Source organism: Squalius cephalus (assembly GCF_949319135.1).
Source record: "Squalius cephalus genome assembly, chromosome: 9".
NCBI classification, from domain to species: domain Eukaryota; kingdom Metazoa; phylum Chordata; class Actinopteri; order Cypriniformes; family Leuciscidae; genus Squalius; species Squalius cephalus.
In genome coordinates this window covers 10,893,822-10,919,276 of record NC_137130.1, presented here as the reverse complement: position 1 = coordinate 10,919,276, position 25,455 = coordinate 10,893,822, and the positions used below count along the sequence as shown (strand labels likewise).

At 41.1% G+C, this 25,455-nt stretch overlaps 1 protein-coding gene across 3 annotated transcripts in view; it reads right to left on the bottom strand.

Annotated features, from left to right (window-relative positions):
- adcy5 (adenylate cyclase 5) overlaps positions 1-25,455 on the bottom strand; it is a 99,073-nt gene that overhangs the window by 70,348 nt on the left and 3,270 nt on the right. The window lies entirely within an intron of this gene.

Sequence of the window (25,455 nt, the reverse complement as noted above, 5' to 3'; positions counted from 1 at the left end):
GACGTCACTACATGCATTTTACCAGCATGGTTACGTCACTACATGCATTTTACCAGCATGGTTATCTAACTATGCGGAGAATTCTGGGTCGAGAGCTGTTTATAATCATGCAGTGCCTAACCAATCTCAAGTGGAAATGAAACCGGAACAGCTCCTTATCGCTGTTAGAACCGTTAGACCCAAGTGTGCCACACAAGTCCTGAAAAGTGAAGACAAAACTTCAATCGGCCCCAGGTGGCTGGAACCAGTATACGTCATAAACCACGCCCTCTCCATGTAATCTAATGGAGCGTGAGACAGTAAATAATCACACTTTTCTACAATGGAATAGAGTGAAGGTGCATCGTCCATCTTTTTTTAGAGTCAACGATTCGACCCAACGGTGGTTATGTTTTATACTGTTTTATAGACCTGAAGTTTTATACAGAGAAAGAGTACACATTGTTCATTTACAATACTGACATTGTAACAATACAAAGCTTGGCAATAGAATCACAATTGGCTAGTACATTTTTTTGTTTACTCGCCAGACTGACTATTTACAGTACATATACACACACATATATACACATATATACATATACATATACACATATACATATACATATATATATATATATATATATATATATCAGCAAAGCGACAGCGAGTCGTGCACCTTCACACTAGAGTTTAGTACGCTGTGCATCCATTGAGTTGAATTAAAATAGTACAGATCGCTTCACAAGCGAAACTCTCAAGCGCTCACTCAGAGTGTTCAGCAAGTGAAAATATATAACTTATACTTAGCCTCTAACACACACACTGGCTAAAAACTAAGAATTCATTAGCCAATGGCTAATGATAGACATTATTTAGCAGCCCAGAGTAAAGATTTAGGCTAGTCGCATGTGCAAGTGATTTACTCACATTGTAGAGGGTTGCTTCAACAAAATTTTTTGGCAAAATACCACTGCTTAATCTCACACGTTTAAATATTGGAAAATTGGCACAGGTAGCCTAAACTTTACTGTGCTGGACATTTTAAAAACACATTTACCACATGGAGCTGGCCACCGGTTTTGCCCACTTTTACCTTCATGTTTCTAAAGCAACTGAAAACACAATTCCAGCAAATAATAAATGCAACTCAAAAGCTCTCATACTCCTGGTTTTCCTAATTACAAGATTTCTCAAAAATGCATATCGTTGGCTTTGAGACAATGGAAAGAGCAGCCCAGAGGGCCAGGCTAGCAGGGGGAGCAGAGGGCAGGAGGGGGCTGACTGCCAGATTGGTCCCACTGAGCCAATGTTTCCTTCATATGTTCAAGTCCTGGCACCATCCTTCATACCAGTTCACATGTAACCAGGCAACTGTACAGTCGGCTGGACGCAATGCCTAACTGAAAGAGTACAAGTGCTCCTATTTAATAGAGAATGAAAGGAGTTAGTTTCATACTAGAAAGTCAGATGACAATCTTTTTAACTGAAGTGACCGAATGATCATGATGAGTCATTACTCATTACATAATTTATTCAACTGATTCATTTAAAGACAAAAATTAATTTAGTGACTAACCTAAGAAGTGAATCATTGAATCAGTCACTGAACTGGTTTAAAAACACTGATTCCTTCAAAAGAAAAAAAAACATCACTGCTCAAAGATGCAAACGGTTGCTTCTGAAATAAATACAGGTTTACTGAATTATTTTATTACAATTAAATTACAAGTTATGTTTGTTTGGACACTTGCTACAGCAGAAATGTTGAGGCTAGACAATTTGGAATTAGAATAACCCTGCTCTAAAGTTTACTCCCAAATCCAATTGCTACATGAGGTCCATAAATGGCATGGCTGAGAATCTCTCTCCTCACTAAAGTATGATTTCATTCGACTCCTTGTGTATCTTCAAGAGTGCTTTACTGGAGAAACATCAGAGTGGGATGTTTTTAACACAGCATAATGATAACCACAGCATAACGCATATTTAAGGATATCTCCGTCTTGCCAAAAGCACAATCTGTAATTTCAGGGCCAATTTTAAACCAAATCTAGCCTCCTTCTAAGAAATGAAACAGAGCAACACAACCTCGAACATGAATATAAAATAGCTAAATCGTTAACCAAACTCCCTTTTTTGATATGTATCCTAAAGAAAAAGTCCTATCTATCCCTAAAACTATAGTTTCACTAGTATTGTCAATCAATTAAAAATAAAAATAAAATTAAAAAAATGATCGAATTAATGACTTCTTGACATCTAGGTAGATATTTAGGGTTCAGGGAGCATGATTAATTGGAATTCTTTTTTTTTTTGTGTGCATTTAAAAAAAAAAAATTACCTAAATTAACGTCTCGACTTGACAGCCCTAGTATAAAACTTCTACCCAAACTGTCAAAGATTCCAGCTTTTCCACCCACTGGAGTCTTGACTATTTGCAGAGGCTCTTGCTACCAAGGACGCCAGTGTCATTCAGTTGCCGTGGCAATCGCTCCTTGAATACAGTCAAGTTCATCCTCTGTGGCTGGTGTACACACACATGCACCTCAAGCCATCTACAGCAGTTTTACATCTCATAACAACAAAACATTGGAAAGCAAAAATAGGCAGTGGAAAAGGAGAAAGATTAAGAAGTCAAATATTGCATCATTCATTAATATAAAATATATCATATAAATATCAAATAAAAATAAAAAGGAGCAATAAAATTTAGATGAACATGAATTTGCATTGTAAAGAAACGTACATCAAGTTCACCCTGATCACATTTGCACATCAGCCCATCTGATGTGAATGAGCAATTTAATTCTTTCCTGTTGATTAAATGGATGAAAACAAGCTAGACAGAAAATCCGGAAGAGCGATGATTTAAAACAAGAACATTTCCTGAAAAGGTATGGCATTTAGACAGGAAGAACATGAAGTTTCCTGTGAGCGACTCAGCTTTGTTGTTAAATGATGTCAGATCTACTCAGCTGCTCGGAGATAAATCAGGTGCAATGGATTTATTGAGGCACAACTGTGTGTTCTTCATTGACTAAAATGGGATCGGTGTGAAAATCTCCGTCTCGCTCATCATTCTGCACAAGGACTTTAAAACGCAAGGAGGAGATGGGAGCAAAGTTACATTTCTTCTCTCTTTTGCAATTACTATAATGGCACAAAATTATGTCTGTTCATCAGCTTAAAATTGCTAACCCATAAATCATAGGACATCACTATTCCAACCCTCCCATAAGTGGCAAAATGCTGTGTCAGTGCTGTCACTAATTGCTCAAGTTTTGTGGCTGCCAATCATATCTAACATAAAACACTTTCCGGCAAAGAAACTTTACAATTATATTATTTTTCACAAATATGATTTTATTTTACAATTACAATACTAATATTTATGGCTGTTTTAAGTTCCTCATTTTTCAACATAAAAACACCAAGCTTGTATTTTGGTGAAAAACCACTACATGATCCCATGTTGACTTTAAAGATATATATTTGGGTTTTGGTCTTTTGTGCATAAGCTTTTTGAGTGAGAATTATGCAAAACATTGATTAGTAAATGCTTTGAAACTACTTGCAGCTTTTTTTGCCAGCATGTGGCATGGTTCAAAATAATTAATTTAACACTGGTCCCTGGCACAATGGCAATCATATGAAACCAATCCATACTACCATGCGAGATTTAATTTAGACCATTTTATTCATGTACCAGGCCTGAGCACCTGTGGCCTTGTTTCAGTCACCTGGATTTACTACAGCCACCCTGTGATTAGCACAAATATCTTGTTATATTAACAAGCATATGGGCTCACAGAGTGAAGCCACAGCTAGACAGCTGGGATATTGTTTCCCTGGATGGAGCTGCTCTGGTCTTTCCATGAGCCACACAAATTCTCGCTGTTGTATTCATGGAATTCACAAAGCTCAGAGCTTGGATCCAAATAACAGCTGTTACTGATACATATGAGAGACCCGTGAACCTCGCTTTGTTTTGTACAGCCTAATCACTTAAGGCAAACTGGAAAAAAAAGCTACAAGGAGAGGCAAATAGGAGCAAGAGGAGAACATACGTCACACTAACGCTCTTTAAACACGTCCCAGAGGACTGATATGGTGAGGTCATCAATTTTCCACTTTGTTTTAATGCATTGAGTTTTTTTTTTTCCATTACTTTAAATGGACTGGTAAGAAACTCATTTGAGGCATGCTAAGTGCTACAGTAGTGTATGTGTGAATCATAGCATTACAGAAATTCTGCACACTTGCTCTCACATTTTCTGAGCTGATAATTTTGTTAAAATCTTCAGAATACTGTGGAATGGTTTAAAGGGGCATTTCACCCATTTGAACATTGTTTTTTATTTAAAGTGGGTCATATATGTAGTCGAAATGTAAAAGAAATTTTGAATTTGGTGCCTTTGTGACCGAGAAAAGACAAAAAATAACTTCAGGACGCATTTGTATGAAAGACAACAACTCCCACAATGCACCACATTGCACAGCTCCGCAAGCCACTCCCACTAATCCAGAAAGCGCATATCTGCCTATAAGAGAAATCACTCTTCCGTCTACAAGGCTAGCTACCACCAGAGCTTGAAATTCATTTCACATTCACACAAAATGTCTAGTTAGTTGGCGAACTCATTAGTGCATTACTCCTCGTTTGTATTTCTTTCGAAAAGGTGAATTATTGCATGGTACCTGGATGTTCAGTCAGAACATATGCGGTGCGAAACTAGGATAGTTCACAACACAAACGTCCGTGTCCTCGTCTGATTCAGAGATTTCGTCCAGGAGAAATTGTCATCGTTGAAATTCTTTGCCGCAGACGGACTCTATCTCTGTGTTCGTAGTTGCATCTTACAGTCTATGAGTTGCATAGTGAGATCACCGGCGCCACCAGTCCGCCCTAACTCGAGCCAGTCCGGGCTCCTCGTCCGCGGCAGGCAGGTCTTCTGCCTCGGCTGCTCTTCGCTATAATGCGGCTTGTAAAGGTAGCCACAAACACCTGATTCAAGCATCAGACTTCCGAAATCCTCTTCTTCTATATCATATTGAGCACTCTACTCCGCTATTGTCATAACTTTACATCTGTCTCCACAGCGCCTGTTAGCTTAGCTTCAAACAAGATGGAGGATATTGCTTTCAGTTTCAGAGAGTAAAGTCCCACCCACTGATCTGTAATAGGTCTGTAGCGTGAGCGGGTCCCGCCCCCTGGGAAAGATGAGGAACGAGTGCTTGTAGTCTCAACAGAAATCCCCCCCTCTTACACTTCCTCCTACAATGACGCAAAATGACGATTTTTGCGTCATTGTAGGAGGAAGTATAAGAGGTAAATAACGGATTTCTCCCGTCTCAGGGGAAAATGAGAGAGTGTTGCACGACCATTCAATAGTATGACTGGGTTTCTAACAATGCAATGCTTAATGCAAATGGGTGAAGTGTCCCTTTAAATATGACAGTGTTAAACACAGTTCAGAGTGGTACACTCTTATTAGTAACTTAAAAGCATTATCAACAAGCCAAAATATTTAGCAAAATGAACATTTAAAAAAATTATTCTGTGGACATTTATGGAGTTTTCTATGGATTTCTGCAAGCAGATTCTTTGCTGGCCTATAGTCATATACAGTATTGGATGACACAACACAGCATGTGTGTCTAGGCTATATTTGGTAACACAATGAGTAAGCTTTATCAAATCCATGTAAAGTATCACAGAAGCACTAGGAAGAAGATGAGCATTTATTAACTTCTCTAATAAATTATCAGAAAATCTTAAAAAGGCATAACAACTTAAAGGGATAGTAAACACCCTCATGTCATTCTAAATCTGTATGACTTTCAAGAAAGTCTTCAAAAATATTAATCAATTAATTCAGTTTAGAACAATTAAGGATTTGTTATGTGGTTTACTGAATGTAGTTAACATGAATTATGCACTGATGATACTTTTTTGGTGCGTTTGCATCCTTTTTTAGTGCATTTGCGTCCTTCAGTCCCCTTCGTAATTGGATGAAAGAGAGCATGAAAAATAGTTTTTAAATTTTCCCAAAACATTCAAGAAAGTAATACAGGTTTGGAGTGACATGAGGGTGAGTAAATGATGACAGAATGTTCATTTTTGGGTGGAGTATCCCTTTAAATGTTCATCGATGCATTCCTCAAGTGCTCCAGGTCTAAGTATCAGTGAAAGGCTGTCATGATGGGGGTCCTGAGGCTGTCAGCTGGGGCTTGCCCTAAATTTATAGTTATGAGTTATTCCATGTCTCTCTCAGGATGTAGACAGAGCTGGAGAACTTCTTCATGCCTGCCTACCACAGCCACACTAGGGCTGTCACTTTACGTTCGAAAATCGATTGCACAATCGATCGGACCAACCAACACGTTTTGAAAACGAAAATAGGGAATCGATTTTAACGGCCTTCTCTCGGAGCGCGTCCAGCTCGTCACGATACGCCCGCAGCGAACGCGCGTCACACAGCAACTGCAGGCTCTGACAAACACACATAACAGCAAATTATACTTCTGCATAATGTCTCTTTTTACTACAAAAATGTGAATTCTGCCGGTATTCAGACAGTCTCATGCATAGATACAGATTCAGGCAACGGTCTACGATCGCCTACGTAGGCGAAATTTGTTTGACATTTCTAATCGTAAACACAGCCATGTTGAAGACTGCAGTAATGTTTTTCATTTATGTTATGGCAGTTCACTCTGCTTATTGTTTTTCGAGAATGTTGCACTCCTGTTTGTCATTATGCACGAAACTTCACGCCAATAAATCATCCGAAATATTGCTGACTTGTGCGCGTCTCAAGCACGGCGCGCCCTCTTTACGTTCGTCCTAATGCCTGTTAGTTGTCCGTGGATATGCCTTTATTTGGCGTTTAAAATGGAAACATCTTTAGACATGGAAAATCAATTTTACAATCGATTCAATGAACAGTTGAATGAAATCGAACAGGATTTTTTCACAAAAGTGACAGCCCTAAGCCACACTGAATGTCTGTGTCCCCAGAGACAGTTATGTTTTATTCGCTACAACACTGAAATGCACTGGTAGGGTTTTTTATATAATAAATCTTTTTTTAATCAGAGACATTGCACATCTTTTGTCAAAAAAGTTTAATGTTAACTGATTTTCCAAATGCTCATACTCTCAAGGAAACTTACTGCATACTTTAAAGTGTTATTGTGGCATAAAATACTACAGTGTCAGTCCATTAACTTGTGCATATGCACAGACAGGCTCTGAGAAAAACATAACTCATAATGATTATTACAGTATAAACCATAGTTTCCTTCCTATTGTTCAAAAATGTTTAAAATATTAGGCTATAAATAAAGACTGATGGTAGGTGTGTACTAAATTTTGACTGGCCGTGTATAAGAAGGGAGCTGACCGATAAGCGTTTTGGCCTAAACATTTCCATTGGGATTGACTGGGCTGAGATTACAGAATATTTTTACAACCATCTAGACATGTGAGTAGTTAAAAATGACTTCAGATTCTCCAGAGACACCAAAACTGAGTGTGGGAGTCTAAAAACTATGGGAGAGCAAACTTCAGTCTCTGAAAACATGGAGTTTCACATGTGAAGCTTTGACTTTATATATAAAAAATTGGGGTGGGTTTTCACAAATCTATAGACCTTATGCACCAGAGAAACAAGCATGCAGCCGTATTTAGAATATTGTGTTTGAACGTCAGTTTTTTCGGTTGCTCTGTATATTTCTATGGCATCGCAGTCGAAGAGTAATTAGCTGGTGGTGAAGATTTCCTTATTGTAATGTTAACGAAAGTTATTATGAGCATTGTAATGTTTAAAACAAGCGGTTCATTCATAAATCTGCAAGATCTTACCTTCATGCTGTGGAAATATGAATCAGAAGACAGAACACAACAACCGCGCAGTTACTCAACAGTTAAACAATTACTCAACATTTTAAAAGATTTAAACTTACATGTTACACACACACACAAAGCCTACAGCCCACACTAAAGCCCACAAATACTTTCTCGAGGCTGGTTTGGGACAGAGTGAATGAACCTCCCGTGTTGCTGCTGTCATCATCCAGTTAATAGGTCGACTCGACACAAGACCTGCCGCCCTTTGGCTCACTGACAAGACCTTGTACATCACTGTCATTATCTTACAAACTCCCACTGGATCAATATTATCTAGATTTAGAAATCCCATGCTTTACCTATGGATTATGTTTTACCTATGGATCAGGCAATCCATCTTTGTTTGTGCTGGTTTTTCAAAGAAAATAGGATTGGATCACCCTGATCCAGATACACACTTTTTCAGATTACCAAAATCTGGATTACCAGTGCTGCAAATGGGGTTATTTCACAATGTAGGCTACTAGCTAAAGAACAACAGGTAGAAGAGTCAATATGGGGGTCACAAGTGTTTTTATTTGAAGAGAAAGAAAACATAATAAACATACCCTTCTATTTTCAATTGCCTTTAAACAATCAAACCCCCTACGGAGGCACTAAAGCGACGTGGTGATGAAAAAAAAAAAAAAAAAAGGGAGAAAAATTATATATTTTAATGCTTTTGCGTTCTCTCACAAAAGTAATGCGTTTCCCAATAAACTTAGCGTTTATTCACAAAGAACTGAAGTTTTGAGAGTGAATGCAAAGAGTGAGAGAGTGAGAGCGGTCATTGGCTGTGCTGCGGCAACTGCACGAACCTATGTCGAGGCAGCTTTGACGCGAGAACCAATCAGGACGCTTGGCGCCCTGGCGTGTCATAGCCCGCCAGTATGGGCGTGGTCAGAGGCTATATATTGGCGTGTCTCTCCTAGGTGCTCCAGATTTTTACTCCTTCAGCGACTTCTCCACTTCGCTGACCTCCGGAATACGGAAGCATCTCGCCGCCGTCGAAACGCCATTCAGCTGGACAGAGCTTCTGAGGACGCCGGCTTCTTCGCCACCTTCAGCAAGCCCAGTCGTTGTGCCATCCGGCGCGCGTATCCTTTTTACTGCCTTTCACGTGTGTTCGCCGCTGCGTTCACACTCTAAAAGAGTAGATTTCGAAGGCATTGTTGCAAATGCCTCGTAACACCTGCGCCTCGTGTAGAGGCCCACTCATCGGCCACATTCTATGCACTTCCTGCCTGGGCCGCGACCACGCCGAAGCTGCACTCGCTAAGGGCGGCTGCCCTGAATGTGACTACATGGACCTTTCCACCCTGCGGGCTCGGCTCGCCAGCTTCACCGACGACGACCCACTCCCCGCTTCTTTGCTCGAGCTCACACCCGCCCAGTCCCCGCGTGCCTCGGTCTCTCTCCAGCGATCCCCCTCGCCAGTCCTGTTTACACAGGCCGACCAACGCCCCTCTCTGCACGCGGCGGACCTCGTGTCGTTCGGGGCTTCGGACGAGGAGGAAGAGGATAAGGACAGCCTTTCACTTGCGGCTTCGGACTGTGATGACTGGGCGGGGTCCGCTTCCGGCCCTCCGCCATCCACTCAAGACAGCGTGAGAGCCAACGTCGATTCTGAGCTTCTTCGCGTGCTCACTAAGGTCGTGGCAGACCTCGGGCTCGACTGGTCTCCAGTCCATCACGCAGCAGGCTCGACGAATGGTTCCTGCAGGGGCGCCGGCAGACCCCCCAGCAGAGGCCCGCTCCCTTCTTCCCCGAGGTCCACGATGAGCTTACTAAGTCGTGGAAGGCTCCGCACTCAGCTCGCATTATGCCCTCTTTCTCTTCGGCGCAAGCAACGTCGCCGGGCAAGCAGCGTCGCCGGGCAAGCAGCGTCGGCGCTTCATACGATGGCTGTGCTACAAGTCTTCCAGGCCAAAAGGTCTGGACCTGATTCAGACGATTTTAAGGACTTACGCAGCGCCACTGACCTGGCCCTGCGAGCTACAAAATCCACAGCCCAAGCCATCGGTAGGAGCATGGCCAACCTAACGCTCGAGCGGCACCTATGGTTGAACCTCACGGACATGAAAGAGGCAGACAGGGCTGCTTTCCTGGACTCTCCCATCTCTACTTCCGGTCTCTTCGGACCGGCTGTCAAGAGCTTCGCTGAGCGCTACACGGAGGCGCAGAAAGCATCGCAGGCGATGCGCCACTTCCTCCCCAAGCGCTCCAGTTCAGCTTCGAGTCATCAGAATAGGAGGAAGCCTCCTCCTCAGCAGCCCAAGCCAGCGCCGCCGGTCACCCAGCCCCGCCCAGTGGCTGAAGTCCGTCGCCGCTCCCGCTCTGCTAGACGCTCTCCGTTCTCTGAGAGGCGGGGACCCCGACCCAAGATTGTGTTGGACCCCGAACCTCGTAAGCCATCCTAGCCATGGGGAGAAAAATAGACATTTCGAGTCTCGCCGAGGCCGGGCCGATCTCTCTAAAATTCCCCAGACATTTTCCAGTTCCCTCACAGGTGGCTGGAAATGTAAAATCAGCAGCAAACGAGTCTGCCACGCAGCACGCTCACCTGCAACCAAACGCCGTTTTTACAGCGACACAAATAAAACAAGAAAAGAGCTCTTTTCTCCATGTGTCATATGTAGGTCATGTGCCCGCTATAAAGTTCGCACACCTGCACACAAGCACTGTCCCCACAGTTACCAATTCGCCACCACAGGCAAAAGGTCTGCACCTCCACACTCAAACACTGTGCATACAGTCTCAAACACTGTTCATACAGTCTCAATACAGTCTCAAGCCCCCCGCCAGCTCAAGCTGCCCATGTAGTTCAGGTGCCCATTATAATGTGCGCGCCCCTACACACAAGCACTTCCAACATGGTGTCATCTTTTTCCCCTATCAGGGAAAAGAGGGTAATAAACATAGACCGTGTGCCCGCTGCTATGAACGCACCGCTATATGTGAAAGCCCACGCCATAGACGCTATAGAGGGCTCGCGCTCCCTGAGACGCGCGCCCCGTGCATGAGCGCCGTTCACACAGGCAGGGAAACACTAGACAGTCAGACGGCCGGGCCCCTATCTCACAGCGACCAGGTCCCTTTATTCATTCAACCCCTAGCTATGAGGGTCAAAGCCTGGGAGGCTATCCCCGAAATATCGACTTGGGTGTTAAACATAATAAAACAAGGTTACTCACTCCAGTTTGCTCGCAGAGACCTCCGCGCTTTCGAGCCAAGGTCGAGACAATGGTCGAACACGGCATGTTCTCCGTACCGAAGTGTCAAAACTAGTGATGTAGTACTCGAGTCCGGTCTCGGACTCGAGTCCGGTCTCGAGACCGATTTCTGCTTTCTCGGACTCGACTCGGACTTGTTCTTACAAAGACTCGGTCTTGACTCGGACTTGACCCTTCAAAGACTCGGTCTTAACTCGGACTCGGCATAGGCGGTCTCGCCCCATCACTAGTCCACTAGAATACCACTAGAAAATTTTAATTGACTGTTCGCAAAGACCCGCCCCCCTTAGTTACTGTCGCTATGTCCGACAAGCTACACCGTTCTCACGCCACACCATGTTCTCACGCAGTGAAAAATACATCGCGGAGCAGAGAGGAGACTGACAACACGCTGACAGACAGGACAGACCAGGTTACTTTTCGGTTACTTTTGATATTAAACATATTAAACAAAGTCTCGCCTTTCAAATTTGGTCATTTTTTAAAAAGAAATTTAAACAATAAATACCGTTTTGTGGCTCTTAAATGTGTAGTGACAGATCGCTGTAGAGCATCAGTTAAAGCTGCTCGTGAACCGATCATCTCTTCCTTCTAGTTAATTTATAGCCTCAAATAAACATGAACAAACATAAGAAGCAATGTTGTTTTAACCACGGAAAGGCGTCAGTACACTCCGTGTTTCAAGTTCAAATCCTCCCATGTTAACCAACGGACTCGGTCTCGACTCGGACTCGACCCTTCAAAGACTCGGTCTTGACTCGGACTCGGCATAGGCGGTCTCGTCCCCATCACTAGTCAAAACTGTTGAGAAAAGGGGCTGTCGAAACAGTTCTTATGTCACAGAGCGAGTCAGGCTTTTACAGCCGCTACTTCCTCGTCCCCAAAAAGGATGGCGGTCTCAGACCCATCCTAGATCTCAGACGCCTGAACAAAGCGCTTATGACGCGTCCGTTCAGGATGTTGACAACCAAGCAAATTCTCGCGCATATTCACCCGGGGAATTGTTTTTTCTCAGTAGATCTGATGGACGCCTATTTTCATATCCAAATAGCGCCCCATCACAGACCATTCCTGAGGTTCGCATTCGAAGGACAGGCTTATCTGTACACAATACTACCCTTCGGCCTGTCTCTAGCACCCCGTACCTTCACGAAGTGTATGGACGCAGCGCTTGCTCCCCTGAGACAGTGGGGAGTGTTGAACTACCTCGACGATTGGCTCATCATAGCCCAATCAGAGGAGTTATTAATAACTCACAGAGCCTGGCTCCTCAACCACCTAGAATGCCTGGGCCTCAGGATCAATTTTTCCAAGAGCACACTATTTCCCAGCCGGAAAATCTCCTTTCTGGGTATAGAAATAGACTCTGTGCGCATGAGCGCTGTCTGTTCGGTGCCTAGCAACATTTTTCAGGGCGGGTGCTCACGCTCCCCTCAAGAAATTCCAGAAGATGCTGGGTCTCATGGCTTTGGCCTCACCAGTAATCCAGCTAGGGCTGCTGCGAATGCGTCCTCTTCAGTGCAGGCTAAAACCACGGGTCCTAGCTCACGCGTGGCGATCTGGTCACTTACGAATCAGAGCGAATCACGGCTGCATCAAAGCCCCAACTCCCTGGAAAGCGGCCGACTGGTATTGGTCTGGCGTGAGATTGGGTGTGATCTCGACAGATGCCTGCCTCCAGCTTAGGCTGGGGGGCCCTTTACGAGGGCAGGCCCGTCTCTGGTCTATAGTCAGACCCGGAGAAGCGCCTATATATAAACTGTCTAGAGATGAAGGCGGTAGCCTTAGCTTTAAAAGCCTTTCTCCCATACTTAAAGACCACCACGTCCTGGTCCGGACGAACAACAGGGCAGTGGTGTCGTTCATAAACGCCAGGGTGGTCTCAGGTCACACAACCTGCACTGCCGAGAAACTCATTCTCTGGTCCCAGCGCAACCTGCGCTCGCTTAAGGCGGCGCATGTACCAGGCGTTCTGAACCAGGGTGCGGATATGTTTTCCAGACACAACGTTCTCCCAGGGGAATGGTCTCTTCATCCACAAATGGTTCAGCTGCTGTGGGATGTCTTCGGCAGGGCGGAGGTCGACCTCTTCGCCTCAGAAGACAACGCTCACTACCAAATATTTTTTACGAAGAACAGGGACGCGCTAACCCACGACTGGCCGAGCCACCCTCTGTACGCATTCCCTCCTGTCACGATGCTACCACAGGTCATCGAAAGGATCAGGGAGTGCAGATGTGCGGTGCTGTTAATAGCCCCCCTCTGGAGAACCCAGTGTTGGTACCCAGAGCTCTTGATGCTGGAAACAGCCCCATGGCCGATTCCACTTAGGAAAGACCTCCTCACACAGGCGAACGGAACGATTTCGCACCCCCGTCCAGATTTATGGGCCCTCCACACATGGCCCCTCAACGGGTACCCGGGCATCTCCCGGATAAGGTGCTGAAAACCATTTCAGAGGCAAGAGCGCCCTCAACGAGGCGCCTTTATGCTCAGAAATGGGCGGTGTTTGCTGGCAGGTGCGCTGCACAAAACGTAGACCCTCAGGCATGTGAAGTACCAAGTGTGCTCACATTTTTGCAAGAGCTGCTGGATGCGGGGCGCACCCCCTCCACGCTCAAAGTCTATGTGGCGGCCATAACAGCGTTTCACGCTGGAATTCGGGCCAAACAACTCTAAAGTCGTCCTTAAACCGAGGCACGGTTATGTCTCTAAAGTGCTCTCCACTCCATTTAGAGCACAGGTCATTTCCCTGGCGGCTCTCTTCTCGCCAGAGGATGAGAGTGATGCACATTTACTCTGCCATGTAAGGGCTCTCAGGATCTATCTGGAGCGCTCTGCCCCGTTTAGGCAGTCAGAACAGCTCCTCATATGCTTTGGCGGCCGCACTAAGGGTTTGGCTGTTACAAAGCAAAGACTGCTGCGCTGGATAGTAGATGCTATCGCGCTAGTTTATAAGTCCAAGGGCCTTCCTTGCCCCTTGGGCGTCAGAGCTCACTCCACGAGAGGCATGGCCTCTTCGTGGGCCTGGTCCTGTGGAATACCCATTGAGGACATTTGTGCGGCGGCTGGCTGGGCCTCGCCGTCCACATTTGTGAAGTTTTATAACTTGGAGGTACCCGCCTTACAGGCCAAGGTTCTCTCAGTGTAAAAGTGTTAAGCACCCCCACAAAGTCTTAGGGTTCATACACAGCTAGGGTTCATACACACCTGGCGCTGCTTTAGCTGGCCACTATGTATCCCTTATACCATGAACTAAGATTCCTAGTTATCCAATATATAAAGCCCGTTTTACTGGCTTATATTAGGATCATGCTTCCCTTGTGATTCATACATGCTTTGGTCACGGTAGAGCGAAGTTAGCACGCACAGCGTTTTGCAGGGGGTTCCCATAGCGTAAGCTAGTCTTACGCAATACGAGAGACCTCTCGAAAGGGAACGACTCGGTTACTGATGTAACCTCAGTTCCCTGAGATGAGGGAACGAGTATTGCATAACCTGCCGTGCTACTTTGCTTGGATCAGGGGATTGGATCGTTTAAACCTGGAGCACCTAGGCGAGACACGCCAATATATAGCCTCTGACCACGCCCATACTGGCGGGTTATTACGCGCCAGGGCGCCAAGCGTCCCGACTGGTTCTCGTGTCAAAGCCACCTCGCCATAGGTTCGTGCAGTTGCCGCTGCACAGCCAATGACCGCTCTCGCGCTCAGTTGTGCTCGCTGTGCAGCTGCAATGCGTTTTAAAAAGTTTGCTTCAATATTCTCGAGAAAAGGAGGTTTTCCCATAGCGTAAGCTAGTCTTACGCAATACTCATTCCCTCATCTCAGGGAACTGAGGTTACGTCAGTAACCAAGTAGTTTCCTTTTTAGCCGAACGATGGGATTCATGGGATGCAAAATCAGCTTCATGGGATATTTTCTATAAAGATGAATCCAGTTAGATGATAAAAGAGGAGTGAGGAAAAAGTACAATCAAGGCAACGGATAGCAGAAGCGCACATTAAATTTTCATCACAGCAGTTTGAGATGAGAAAGAGCTTGGCCTTTCTTCTCTCCCTCTGAGAGAGCAGGGTCATTCCACTATATATATGTTCCACACCATGTCCGAGCAATTCTATATATATATATATATATATATATATATATATATATATGTTTTTTTATTTTTTCATTGAAAAAAAAAAAAAAAAAAAAAAAAAAAAAATTGTTATTAAAACATTAGCAATTTATTTGATTACTCATTTAAATATTACATAATTAAAATTGAATAATAAATAATAATAAAAAAAATATGAAAAATGTCTGCAGCCACAATTTAGACCGTCATATTTTTTGACTACTTTATTATTTTAAAAAAAATCAGTATTATGGGATGGCATATTATATATTTTACAAACTTATAACCACATTTCATTAAGTAATATAATGTTAATAATATAGCCTAGCAAACTTCTTGAATTTTCAAAATCTGCTCTTTTTTTACCTTTAAATGTACAGATTACCACCATAATACACGTGAAACAAAGACCAAACACCATCAGGGTAACACACGACACTAAAATAATGCAATAAACATGATTGAAACTGAATAACAAAACTTAACATAAAAGAGCGCAAACAGAATTGAGTTCTTCTACACGTCTTGTGCTTGAACGTATAACACACACAAAATTATGTCAATATCCATCTTGGCGAATATCCTAGGTAAACATAGAAGGATATGTCGAACATAGAGAACGTAAACCATTGAGAAAGAAATCGGATGCGGTTCATTATATTGGATCAGTGCATGCATTCGGTCTTGTGACAGCAGCCTAATCTTTGTTAACATTAATTATTTGGACCTGTGCTAACATGAACTAACAATGAGCATACAGTTTTCTCAGCTGGTTTGTAACACTAAAAAGTAACCAAACTCCATCCTGGGGACCCACCGCTCTGCACATTTAGTATGCTCCCTTATTTCTACCCAATTCTGATAAATCACCTCTTTAGCAAAAAGTTAAAGGGTCATTTCACCCGTGGAGACATGAATGTGTATTGAAAGTGGGTCATTTATGTAGAAGAAATGTGAAATTATTTTTGAATTTGGAGCTTTCTAGACTGAGAAAAGCCAGAAAATGTATTTTTGGCTTATGTGGATGAAAGACAACAACTCCCAGAATGCACTTGCTTCGCTGCCCTACAAGGCCACTCCCAAGCCACGCCTACCGGTAAGAGAGCGCAGTTTAAAACAACAAGGCAAGGCTAGGCTACGAGTGAGTCTCCGTGACGAGTTTGCCCAAAATGTCCGGGATTCGGCTTTTGCGTTCTACAGTCGCCATTCATCATGTTTACTGTGGCGAGCAGGACGAGGCTGAGGGGTGCGGGAGAACGGCACGAGGCCGGTGGCGTGATTACTGACGACCGACACCTGTGAGGCACTGTTCTCGTATCTCGCACGGAGGAGCAGGTATTTTCTTAGCAATGGTAAAACACACATCAACCGATCACGCCACCGGCCTCGCGTCTTTCAACCGATCACGCCACCGGCCTCGCGTCTTTCTCCCGCGGCGCTAGCCTCGTCCTGCTCCCTGTATTACGGTGATTACTGATGAGCGCGCCTGTGAGATGCACCGGTCTCATGGGCTATCTCTCACGGAGGTGCGGGTATTTTCTTAGCAATGTTAAAACGCAAATCAACCGATTACTTGTTTAGCATTCATGTAAACATTACATTCAGATTCACCAATCGGGGTGAATTCAGTTAGATTGAAACAAAAGGTGAGCATGTAAACAATGGATGGCGACCGCAGAAAGCAAAAGCTGAATCCCGGACATTTTTGTCGATCTCGACGGCATAACATGTCCGGGAAATAGAGTATGGTAACCCCTACTACTCAGCTTTCTTCGTCCCTGTTTTCTGCAGGTTTCTGCCGTTGAAATCAAACGCACTCGCACTGATCTGTGATAGGTCTGTTAGCGCATTAGGTGCAACCCCCTATGGGCGGGTTTGAAAGGGTGGATCTAGTGCTTGTAGTCTTAACAGAAATCCCCCCCTCTTACACTTCCTCCTACAATGACGCAAAATGACGATTTTTGCGTCATTGTAGGAGGAAGTGTAAAGAGGTAAATACAGATTTCTCTCGTCTCGGGGGAAAATGAAAAAATGTTGCATGACCATTCAATAGTATGACTGGGTTTCTAACAATGCAAAGCTTAATGCAAATGGGTGAAGTGTCCCTTTAAGATAAGAGACAAAATATGCAGAGCGGTGGGTGCAGTAAAGTCATCATTCTGGATAAATACTTTTTCAGCTCACGACTTTCAAGGCCAAAATGGCGTTCATTACACCTTTTCTAGTAAAATATGTCAAGAAACACATCATATCTCACTCCAACAGCAAGCAACTGTTAGAGTGAGAAGCAGTTTGTGACATCAAACTTGAAATCTGTTCCTTAGTCAGTAGGACCGGGTTATTTACAAAACAATGGCATCTGTTATGTGGGTGAGCTTTTTCTTTTGCAGAGACCCATTTTATAGCATCTCTTTAGAATGATAAAGTAACAAGGAAAAAAACATTATTCATGTGCATATACACATCCATGCATACTGTACGTATAGGCTACATTTAAACATTTATCATTGTGTAGTCACTATACAGTCTAAAGGCTACAATCCCTCTGTCTGGAATCATCTAAAATTAAGCAACAGTAACAGTATTATATAATAATTATTAGTAGTATTATTATTACTACTACTATTATAAATTAAGTCCTCAAACGTCTGCAAAGCATCATTTGTTTTCAAGACTCTATAAATGGAAAGTATAACAACAGCCGTCAACCGCAATGTGATGCTTTCTTATTTTAAACAAACTCTGTCATATAGGCTATTTGAATGCTTTACCTGCTCATTTAATTAGATTAGATCTAATCCACTGCACATTTCTAACCCTGAAATAGAGCACATATACAAATTTCATTTGATCTTTCCTGACAACAAAGTCGCCTCACACAGACACGGACACTGCGGTAAAGAAAAACAAATAATGGTTCATTTCATATCAAAAATGATTTGAATATTTGCAAAAGAGGTAATTTGCCTGCCACAAATAGAAGGATATAGAGTTTCTCTTCCTAGAGAGAGAGAGAGAGAGAGAGAGAGAGAGAGAGAGAGAGAGAGAGAGAGAGAGAGAGAGAGAGAGAGAGAGAGAGAGAGAGAGAGAGAGAGAGAGAGAGAGAGAGAGAGAGAGAGAGAGAGAGAATGAATATGAATTGTAACTTATGCTTTTTGAGGAATGTGAAAGAAAAAAATCAGTTCAGTTAGAAAAAAATCAGTTCAGTTATTTTACAAGTATATGTAGCCTAAATTTCTAATTTAAAGCCTGATGATCTGGATTCTGGAATAACTTGAATCACACTTTTCTTTTGTTCTGCATTAGTGAGGTAGCCAATAGGAAAGCGCTTATCACATTTGAGTGTTTAGCTATATGTTCCTCTTGACTCTGTCATCTTCTGAATCTATGCCTGTCAGTGCTCTTTGAGCTGTTCTACAGAGCTACATTTCTTCAACAACATGATTTCACCAAATGGTTTGTGGAACATATTTAAAGTACAAGTGTTTGAGAGTGTTCTCCACACCCTAGCTGCATGTAAAACATTGTGAGAAACTGCTTATTTCTGCTTGCCATACAAAAATGAAAATGAAAACAAGGCCAACTGGCTTCCCTCCAGTATCCTTTTGCAATAGTGACAGCGCTATGGAAAGGGCTTGGACAACTTTTGAAGACTGTTCAGGAACCTGACAGTGAAAATGAGCAATGATGCAAACATTGGAACTGGCTTAGGGACCTACAATTTATTTCTAGAGTGAAGGAGGCATCTGCTTCTGATCACGCTAAATGACTCAGTTACAACAAGATACTAAACCGTTCAGGTTCATCAACTACTAAGAAGAAAAATGTCCAGTAACGGACAAATATGGAATAGTACTTATGATCTAAAACCTGGGTTTCTAACTTTGTAATTGTTAATAATTACAGAAATACAATGGCCACAACAAAGTACTTGGTCATGGCATTTCCAAACAAATAATTCTAGGCCTTTTCTCAGAACTAACTTCACCTTTAGAGCATTCAGTTATAAATAATTGCAAAAAATTGCTCAAAAATTGATGTATGAAGCCATTTCCCTTCAAGTTAAAAGGGTACTTCACCATTGACAAAATGGGCTTTCGATAAAACTTGGCTGCCAATGCAGTAGAATGGCATGGTAAATTGGTGCTTCCCTTTTGCCAAATAGGTTAAAAAAAAAAAGCTTGAACAGAACACCCATAATGCACTGGGCATGTTGCCATCCAAAGCCACTCTATCTCCTATTTTGCTATGGATGCACTTGACACTTGAATCAAATACCGCCTTGCTTTAGTAGGAAATATTTCTTAGAAAACTTTTTGCCATCATGGTGTAGACTTGTATTGTTCCCGGGTGCAAGGATTCAAAGAATAAAAGTTTAGCGGGAAAGAGTTATTTTCAGTTTCTAGTGAAGGATCCAGCATGTTATACACAGTATAGCTAAAGGCTGAAAATAATCATAAATATGGAGAGAACACCATAATGGAAAATCTGGAAAAACATGCTTGTTTGTAATCAACATTTCAAACTGGATGACAACGAACACAGTGTTTAGGCCAAATGAAGAGGAAAAAAACTGAAAGAAACTGCCGTTCCATCAGCTCCACCCGAAGCAAAAGTCTGTCACGTATGGTAACCATTTTTACCATAATGCTGTTTAAACAGTACACATAGTAAGATACAATTTTGATACATTGATAAACCTACGCTTACAATAACTGACAATGACTTTCACACACTTTTTTAAATGAAGTGTCCAAATACCTTTAGATATGATACTTGCCCCAACGTTTATTAACAGAAAAATAAAAAGTGGGCCACTCACACAGCAGGTTGACACTAAAATTACATGACAAACATGTTGACTATGAGCCTACATCCAGTAGATTCAGCCTGCCATGTACAATTACAAAATTAGCACGTATACATGATTTGACACTATGTAGGTCTAACAAATACACAGTTTGTAGGCGGCAACAAGGCTTATTTCCGAGAGCAAATTAGAAAAAGATGGGTGACAAATAAAGGAGAAACAGAGGGTGGTTCTGCAATAAAAATAACATGATGAGTTTGGTTTGAATCAGGATGCATTCCTGAGTCTCCACAGAAATAATCGGCTCCACGCATGGCACATTTCGCATTCATTTTGTGTGAGAGCATTACAGGAGTAAGGAGAGAGTGGTTGCTAAATACTGACAAAATATCAACAATGAAAATGACCAGATGTCTTCCAATATATTAATCCAAATCCTGTTCATTTCATGTAATTCATCGGATTCATCCATTCAAGAACCGAAAATGTGTTGAGAATGTGGTGATCTCATTACAATAGTTGGGTGAAATTAATCAACATAGAAAATGTTTTGAAGATCATAAAGTTACGCAACTAAATGTGTCAACAGAGATGATTCACAAGACGCAAGCCTGCATTTAACTCTATTATGAATGTGAAATTTAAACACAAACATCTAACATAAAAGTTTGTGTTAATATAATATGTGTGTATGTATATGCATATGTATAAAATATATATATAAAATATAGGCTACATACTATGTGTGTGTACATATATTAAATACTAATTTACGTAATGTTTTTTTTGTAGAATTTTTTACTTCCTCGGAATGGTACGAAACTTGGTAAAGGTTTTGGCACTTGCTTTGTGAACACATCATGGACGTGATTTTGAAAAGGTTGAATGTTCCTAAAAAAATATAGCTCCTCGCAGTCATTGGAAATAAATGGGAGATGAATTTTATCTAGTGGAAATCTAGTGGTACTGCGGCCAAACAAAATCTTACTGAAAGCTCATTTTTTGAGATATCAAGCTCAAATTTGGCACACAACTTGTTTAGATTTATGACTTTGATTTTCTTGCAGTTTTAGAGTAAAATCTATTTTTGAAAATGTATATTTCATATAAAAAATGTGAATAGTATTTTTGTGCATTTTTCATAACAATAAATGTAAAATTCTGTAACTTTAAGTTCAATTTTTTAAAACTTTTTTCACTTCTTGCAATAATCTGCCAAGTGTCATCTTTGAAAAGAGATCAAACATAAGTCTGTGCTCTAAACCATTCAAGATTTACAACAGTTTAAGTTGGAATTAAAATTTTCAGGTCTATGCTCAAGTGAATGAATGGATAATAAATACAGCGTAAATATAATTTAGTACCTTAAAATCCCCTAAAAATACAAAATATTAAATAAAAAACATTATTAAACTAAAATATAATGCATTAATTTTTAATGAAATAAATAAAAAATTCTGTCATTTTTGACTGAAACGCGAAGAGCACCAGAGGGATATACAAGTGCTGTCAAATCGAATAATCACGTCTCACAAAAGTTTGTTTATATAGGCTAATATGTTTGTGTATATATTATTATATTTATATACAGTAGGTGTGTGTTTGCACACACACATATATACATATATATATATATATATATATATATATATATATATATATACACACACACACACACTAAATCTCTCTCTATATATGTGTGTGTGTGTAAATATATATATTATAATACATATATAGGCCTACACAAATACACATTTATACACACACACTATATATGTACAATATAATACAAAAATAATATATGTTACACAATATATGATAAATAAACTATCACATAGTGAAAAACTTTATAATGTGCCTCAAGATGTGGCTCCTAATAAGACATCTAATATAAGCCATAGACTGCAGCAATTGTTTAAGAGATGTGTGGGCAGCCACCCACACACATCAGAGCTTGATTACCCTCATATATACCTTGACAACAGAAAAAAACAATGCAAGGGGGGAGAGAAGAAGAGAGAAAGGGCGCACAGCACCAGGGGCACTTGCACCTTAATTATCTCAATTTGAACCTCTAATGGTAAGATCGCACATTCACTGGAGGTGGTTAAGAGATGAAAAGCAGGGGTCCTCTCACAGGGAAGCCCTGAGTGCTTCTGGATGTTGTTTGTGAGAACAGGCCTTGGTTGCTAAGATACAAGAAGCACAATTGAGGGTCTGCACTTAGAGACATGTCAGAATCGGATCTTGAGAGGTAACACAAACTCACTCCTACGGCTGCATTATAAAAAATAAAATAAAAAACTTCAACTTTCCCAGAGCTTACACATATAGTTGTAAGCCCACTCTTGAAACTTGTAATGTCTTCAAGTAACCAAACAACATCTGCAATAAAGTTGATTGCCTACTACCTCACAATACAATACACACTGAAGCATAAATATAAATTAGTGGATGTTTCCACGTTAAATAAAAACATACTTCCACGTCCAGGCACTCACATAGTATTAAAAAGCCTACATATTTAAAACACCAATGTATATATCAACCCAAAAAGGCCTTCATCAACCTGATGCTTAGGGGTTTCTTTGGAGTACAGATTAACACTGTAGAAACGGTATGAAAATGTATCAATAAAATGTTTATTATTGTTTTTTATTGTTAAACCAATACCTGTTTCAGTACATAACTCATGCAGCCATTCCTTTTAGAGGTTTCTTTTTTGAAAACATTGATGCATTATTGATAATTTAGCATTGTTAGTTTTCTACTCCCATATCTTGAAACTAGACATAGGCTATTTGCATGTCATATTTTTTTTTATTTGTCAACATTATTCAGTACTCGAGTACTCGAAAAATTGACAAAAATGCCCATCCCTACTTAAAAATTACAATAATTTTTCAAGTGTATGATGTACTTGTTTGTTTTAAAGGGGCTTTTATTGCCGCATGCAATTATTTCCATATTAATTTGATTAAATTGTTAAATAAATTGACAGCTCTAATTTTTTATAATGTATTATTATAATGACAATATTAGTAATAGTAGTATATTGATATTAATAATTCTTAGTATAATAATCAATAATGATCATTGCTATTTTTGATTAGAATGTATTATTATTATTATTATAATAATATATTAGTAGTAGTATATAGTTGTATAATAATAATAGTAGTAGAAATAATAATAGCCTAGAGGTATGTCTTAAATTTTTTTTTTTTTTTTAAGCAAAAATTTCACTGATATTAGTCAACAACTGAATGTATGTGATATAGGCCTAACGTAAATCGACTACTCAGACAATGTAAAAGTGCAGCAAAAGTTGACAGTATATCAACAGATCATCTGTGTGTGAGCTCTGCATTAGTCCCTAGAGGTGGTGCTTTCTTCAGCGAGCCGCTCTGCAGAGCACGTAGTCAGCCTGGCCTGTTGAAAGGTTAAAGTCAGCATGAAACGGAAGTTGTGATCATCTTTTCTTCCCTATTGTGAAGTAAACCCGTTCATTCATTATAATTACTGCAATATTCCATAAAAAAGAAAGAATCGTCAATTTTGATTTGATGGTGACTTTAATGCTTCCATAGGGGTTGACTCAGAAAGGCAAATTAATAGCAGTTCTTTCAAGAAGGACAGGGAGGACATCTGTTTTGAATTCCAGTGGGTCTGCATGTTATAGAGTGGGGCAATTCAATTAAAGCAGCCACAAACCATGTTACAACTGGAGATGTGCCATGCAGGACTCTGTCCACCTCTTCTGTTTTCCCCCTAGGGGAAGCTCCTCTAACTGAGTCCCACCTCCAGCTTTAATGAAGCACACGGGGGAAATGGAGCTGGAGATTGTGAACTGTCAATGATCTGGAAGACAATCCTGAAAAGCACCTTTGATTTCTTCTTATCCTACTGTACTCATAAGGACTTTATTCGTGCCAAAACAGGCCAGCTCTAACACCTCCAGAATTGGTTTTGAAAGTGCTTTTAGAAAAAAATACATGCTATGATCTGTCCATATTAAAGAAAAAAATCCAAAAAAGTGACCTGATCTCACCTATGGCCGCCGTTCCTGCCCCAAAACCTCTGACCTCATAAAAAGCAGCACAGCACAGATCATCACAGCCAGATGAAGGCTAGTCATCTATGAGAGCACTCCTAATACATCCTTCATCCCAGGATTTCAATAAAACAACAATTATTGGAGAGTCCTGCTAGGTCCCGTGTAAACAGAGAGAGATCTGATATGCTAAAGACAACAGCATTGTGTGGAAAGAGAAACAAACACAGCAGTCCGTTCCCACACACACACACCATTCAAAGAGTCTGTATTTTCAATGAAAACATAATTATATCTGAAGACAGAGGAGTTTAAAGCACATTTACTATAAAATGTAATAATAAAGAGTCAAAAGATTGCAACTGAGCATGGTTAAGTATGAGTTTACATAACCTACTTCGAAAAATTATCCTAATAAATCATTACAAAATAATTCAGTAACTCAAAATTGCACTCATACAGTATGATGTTAAAATATGCCGTTATTAGTCTACAGTACTAAGTTATATATTTGCATTTGATTGCGTTTAAAAAAAAAAAAGACTGTTTTCCTTCTTTGCACAATGTTACTGCGCAGGTTATCACGTGCAATATCCAAACACGTCATTAGTACAAAGAGACTGCAGTTACATTCATCTACTGACACATTTCCATCACTCAACATCTTGACCAAGTCACCCAAAAAGAGAAAAACTGAACAGAATTTAAGAAAGCATATGTGCTCAACTAGCCTACATCCAGAGGCTTTGCAGAGAAAACAAGTGTGAGTCATCAACTTTTGTTGCTTTCAGAACCACAAGAACATCGAAGTGCTTTTCAAAAAGACCTAGCGTTGACTAATAAACATCATTTCAGACTCATTATTTAAGTATTTTCCCCCCCATGTAAACAGACTCTTAAACTTTAGCTGAAATGTTTGGCAATTCTTCTACTGAAATTCTCAGAAGAATTTTTTTTTTTTTTTACTAGAGAACTAAATAGTTAAAGCAGTTGAACAGTGCAGTAAACTGTTCTTCAGCAATAAAAGCATGACCAACAGCGCATTATGAGAATGTTTGTCATTGCAAAGCAACGTTATAATAACGTATGGTTAAAAAAGAAATTTCATTGCACAAAATTAAATGTTAAAAATGTTCACTTTCTGTATAATATGTATGTTGCACAACACTGCACGTGAGTATAGCTGTGTATCCATTCTGCTTTAACACATTTAAGCAATTCCATAAGCTCTATAAAAGAGCAGGGAATGGGAAATGGAAAATACGGAGTGGAGCTGGAGCGGAGTGATTACAGGACACTTGAAATGGGTGAGGGGGAATGTGTCACTCCGCTCCCCTCACACAACCTTGTCCTTGTCCAGACTGGC